General features: G+C 37.0%; 1 long non-coding RNA gene across 3 annotated transcripts; it reads right to left on the bottom strand.

Annotated features, from left to right (window-relative positions):
* Positions 1 to 1,060: 1,060 nt before the first annotated feature.
* LOC106293205 lies at positions 1,061 to 4,237 on the bottom strand. 3 transcript variants are annotated; one of them, XR_001260411.1, is made up of 5 exons: positions 3,919 to 4,236; positions 3,437 to 3,814; positions 3,237 to 3,330; positions 3,044 to 3,135; positions 1,061 to 1,190 (listed from the first exon to the last, which is right to left on the bottom strand). It is a non-coding gene; the product is annotated as an uncharacterized LOC106293205 (long non-coding RNA). The 3 variants fall into 3 exon arrangements; XR_001260410.1 differs by lacking the exon at positions 1,061 to 1,190 and having other exon boundaries at positions 2,858 to 3,135; positions 3,437 to 3,817; positions 3,919 to 4,237; XR_001260409.1 differs by lacking the exon at positions 1,061 to 1,190 and having other exon boundaries at positions 2,858 to 3,135.
* Between the last annotated feature and the right edge of the window lie 726 nt (positions 4,238 to 4,963).

The following is a 4,963-nucleotide window of genomic DNA, read 5'->3' as shown; positions in this document are numbered from 1 at the left end:
TATCAAATCAAGTGTTATTCAATCGTACGGATTTACTAATATATTTGATTTTATAATGGATTTGAATGGATTTGTTTGGATTTTTTAGTTAAAAATACAAAGACTCAAATCCGAGGGAAAACCTCCGGATTTGCATATTTTACTTGGATTTATAAATACTATATGGATTTCTAAATCAATCAAAATATATAAACCAATAAAAAAACTCATTAATTTAATTGGAAAAGACAAGCATTAAAATAAGTAGTTTAAGTTAATTTTCAGTAGCATGTAAGTGTAAATAAATTAGAAAACTTAGGATATTTTTTAATGGGTACTTCTCTTTTAATGATAGAGATTAGTTGCAACTCTCAACTATATGATAGCTTAGTATTTATTACAGTATATTAATTATTTACATACGTTTATCTCCAGACTCCACGATCGCTTTCGGTTGGGATGTTGATGATTGTTATTTCAACTTTCAACTTTTGGCAGTTTGTCCCTTGTAGAGAAGTAACTTAGTAACCCCCAAAACTCTACTTAACACATACTTAAGCCTATTTATAAAAAAAACTCTAAACATACTTTCTTAAAAAATAAATACTTGCAGAAGGTTAGAGCACCATTATCCTAGAGACCCTAAATGGGTTTCTTATTTTTTTTTAATACTTTTTAATTGTAAAAGTGAATTAAGAGACTGGATTAAAAGACCAGAAAATTTATGTGCTCCATTGCAAATCTCTTATTTAAGGATTCTTAAAAAAAAAATTTAATTAAACACCAAAATTTTTTGATTTTTCTTATTAAACTTAAACTATTTCTTAAAACATAGTACAAACTAACTCTATATTCAAGTTTTTGATTGAAAAACTTACAAAAGAACCAAGCATAAGGGGGTTCACATCATTTGAGTCCAGCTTGCCCTCTAAAGAAACAATCCTATATGTGTACGAGACATTAGTGTTCTATGCATTCTGCACCAAAATCTTTTTGCCAAGGAGAGAAACGATTTACTTCTCAACTCCTCCACGCCACAGTGTGATCAAATGATTCATACACCAGTTTTATTTCTCACCAAATCAACTCTATAACTTCAGCAATTCATGTTTCCGTGAAAACTATAACCTATCAGAGTCAGCCACACAAAGGCAGGAGGTAAGATACCTTACTTGAGGAAACAAATGATTGTGATATGCCCGTAGTAGAATCTGGAAGTAACAAACCCAATGAGAATCCTTGCCAACCTAGGCCCTGTTCGTTTGCTCACCCAGATGATCACCTAGGCCCTGTTCGTTTGCTCACCTAGTTGGATCATCTGGGTGAAAATGCAAATCGATGTTCATTTTGTGCATTATATTGCTACATCCAGATGGATCACCCAACTGAATTTTTAAAAACTCATCTCAAATTCTCACTCAAATGAAGGTGAGTCTTGATGGTGCATCTGGAAGCAGGTGCATCTAGTTCAGTCCAAAATGATAAATGACAAAAATGACCTTTTAAAATCAAAATATTATTTTCAAACCGTAAATTCTATTTTTTTGCAAATAAAATTTTCCGCTAGAACCGAAAAATACATTTTCCCGCAAAAACTTAAAAACACAATTTCCCGCCAAAACCGCAAAATACTATTTTCCTCAAAAAACGTAAAACACATATTTCCATAAAAACGCACTTTTCGGTCAAACCGGTAAAACCACACTTTTCGGCCAAAACCGGAAAAACGCATTTTCCCGCCAAAACAAAAAAAAAACGCATTTTCCCGCCAAAACCCCAAAAACACATTTTCCCGCCAAACTCCAAAAAGCATTTTCCGGCCAAGACCGCAAAAAAAACATTTCCTCGCCAAAACCGGAAAACACAATTTTCTCGCCAAAATCGGAAAACGGAATTTTCCTGTCAAAACCGAAAAAACGCATTTTCCCGCCAAAACTGGAAAACACAATTTTCCCGCAAAAACCGGAAAACACAATTTTCCCGCAAAAACCGGAAAACATAATTTTCCGGAAAAACGCATTTTCCAGCCAAAACTGGAAAACACATTTTTCCCGCCAAAACCGGAAAATGGAATTTTCCCGCCAAAACCGGAGAAACGCATTTTCCCGCCAAAACTAGAAAACACAATTTTCCCACCAAAACCGGAAAATGGAATTTTTCCGCAAAAACCGGAAAAACGCATTTTCCCGCCAAAACCAGAAAAACGCATTTTCCCGCCAAAACTGGAAAACACATTTTCCCGCCAAAACCGGAAAACACATTTTCCCGACCCAAAACCGAAAAAAAATTATTTTTCCGTCGAAATCGCAAAAATGCTTTCCCCCCCCCCAAATCGCGGAAAAATGATTTTCCCGCCAAAATCGCGAAAAAAACTTTTCCCACCAAAATCGTGGAAAAAATTTTTTCACATCAAAAACACTTTTCCCGCCAAAACCGCAAAACACACTTTTCCCGTCCAAACCGCAAAAACGTATTTTCCGCCAAACCCATAAAAACTTATTTTTCCGCCAAAACCACAAAAATGCATTTTTCGCCAAAAACACATTTTTCCTCAAAAACCGTAAAAATGCTATTTTCCCGCCAAAACGTAAAAACATTATATTTTAATTATTTTATTAACAAGTCCACCTGGATGTAGATAGAACTTAAAAAATGAAAAGCAAACGAACATAGTTGCATTCAGATGATTCATCTGGATGCATGGACGAAATGAAGAAACGAACAACACCCAGATGGAGCATCTGGATAAGACATCTAGATAGACCATCTGGATGCATCTTCCAGATGTACAAACGAACGGGACCTATTTAAATAAAACAACGTTTCACAATGTACTAACTGAGATATGTAGAATAAGAGAATGTAAAACTTAATAAAGTTAGGGTAACAAAGATCCTAAGTTCCTGATATACTTTTTGCGTAATCACTAATAGTTCCAAGATTAGCAAGGAAAGAAGAAAATACATTAAACTGCGAACAATCATTGTAATTGAATCTCTGTGAAGAATAAAATATAATCATACTACTATGCAAAGAAGGCCATGTTTATTGCTTAGAGACATACATGCTGAGAATTCAAATATGTTGTGTCCTCGTGATTGTTATCTGCTAGCCTCTAGATCCTGATAGGAGGGGGTACAAACTGTTTAAAGAAGCCTGCTTCAAAGATGTAAACCAGCAAAGATTTAGCAATCAAGTCAACATAGAAAGTAGAGTTACCGAAACCATACATTTACAACGAGAACAAGCCTGCTTACCCATACGTGAAGAGTACATGCAATGAACTGAACTACATGGAGGACGGCTTGAATAAAATGTAACAACCTGCCCCGTGTAGAGCGCATTCAGCATCTATTAATTCAAGCAACAACCAAGAGAGACACACACAAACTTATCTCGTGGAAGGAAAAAAGATTACATCTTTAACTAAATAGAACAAGATGTATTCCAAACTTACACCACGGCTAATGAAGTTTCGAGGATGACAGGCTTACTCAGAGGGAGAACCAAGACCTACATTAAAGTAATGATTAGGCCAACATCAGATTGCAGTTAGGCCAAATACTTCCCAAGCTTCCTTAACCGCTTTTCGAATGGTGGCTACATCCGATGCGACGTCTAGCTCGAGAGCTGTGGCTTGGGTTCCGGTTGAACCGAAGCTGTTGATGTTGGAGCAGAGAGAGTTGAGGCGGTCGACACGACGTGCTGCTGCGATAATCTTACAGCCAGCTTTGACCAAATCAAGACATATCTCTTTTCCTATACCAGAGGAAGCTCCTGTCACAAGAACCACTTTGTCTTTGAGGTCACGCCATGGCTCCAGCTTCGTCAACACCTGCTTCAGATGGACCATAAATCACACGATCAAAAAGATTACACAAGCCATATATTAAAGACAAAATCAATGTACGTGATTTGGAGAGAAAATATGTATCTCACAGTTTGATGATTGTGCACTCCACAAGACAGGGCCGAGAATCCTCAAATCCCTCGCTCCTCCGGCTTTCTTCTTCGCCTTCCCCGTCGTACCCGCCACGACCGATTCTCCTGCGTTGATCGGCGAAGGAGGAGGCAGAGATGAAGGATTAGACGACTGGTTGGGATCATCCTTCACCGACGAACCTTTCTTCCGGCGGCGGGTTGCGATCTCTGCCGCTTCTTCCTCGATTTCTCTGGTCGAAGATTGTGAGCGAGAGAGAGAGAGAGAGAGCACGAACGAAAGAAAGGAGAAAGTGATCTGCCAACACGTGTCCTCGAGATACGTTTCTTCCATTGCCTATTTAAGATACGTATCTTCTTTTAATTGCTGTTTTTTCTTTTCATTTAATCCTAATAATGCTTAAGAACCCCCTTAAAATACAGGGATAATGATAGCTCTTATAATGATTAGCTTTATTTAGGTTACGACTATTATCTAGTACTTGTATATTTAATCTATTGTGTATATATTATTCTATGCAAAGGTCAAACTTTTTTTTTATATCCAAAGATCAAAGTTTAGACTACTAGTTTTCTGCAAATAAATAAGAACCTGTGAAGCAATGGCTTTTATTTCATTTATGTAAATGGTAAATTGTTAAATTACTATTACTAAACTGATAAAAGACTACAAAATTATGAACATGGAACTTAGCGTGTGATTTCATTTCACTTAAATATATTTGCTTTTGTCAGCAAGATCTTTAGGTTATCCTACAATTAAGAAGCTGATGTTTCTGGTGATCATCCAAAGCATGGTGTAAGTGCGGATGAGTCAGAGATATATAGCAGTAAGTAAATGACACACAAAGTTTGTTAACGAGGTTCGTTTCCTACTTTCCGGGACCTTGTCCAGTATTCGAATTCACTAGAATGGAAATGCAAATTACAACCAATTCGCAAACGCGTAATACAAGCACAACCCTCTTGAATCACCGCTCTTTTCTATAACATGAACTTTTCAAGGTTAACCAATCTTGAGCTAAACCCCCCCCCCCTCCCCCCC

This window comes from Brassica oleracea, chromosome C5 (genome assembly GCF_000695525.1).
Source record: "Brassica oleracea var. oleracea cultivar TO1000 chromosome C5, BOL, whole genome shotgun sequence".
Taxonomy (NCBI): domain Eukaryota; kingdom Viridiplantae; phylum Streptophyta; class Magnoliopsida; order Brassicales; family Brassicaceae; genus Brassica; species Brassica oleracea.
The sequence above is the reverse complement of the archived record's forward strand: the minus strand, read 5'-3'. Positions and strand labels throughout refer to the sequence as shown.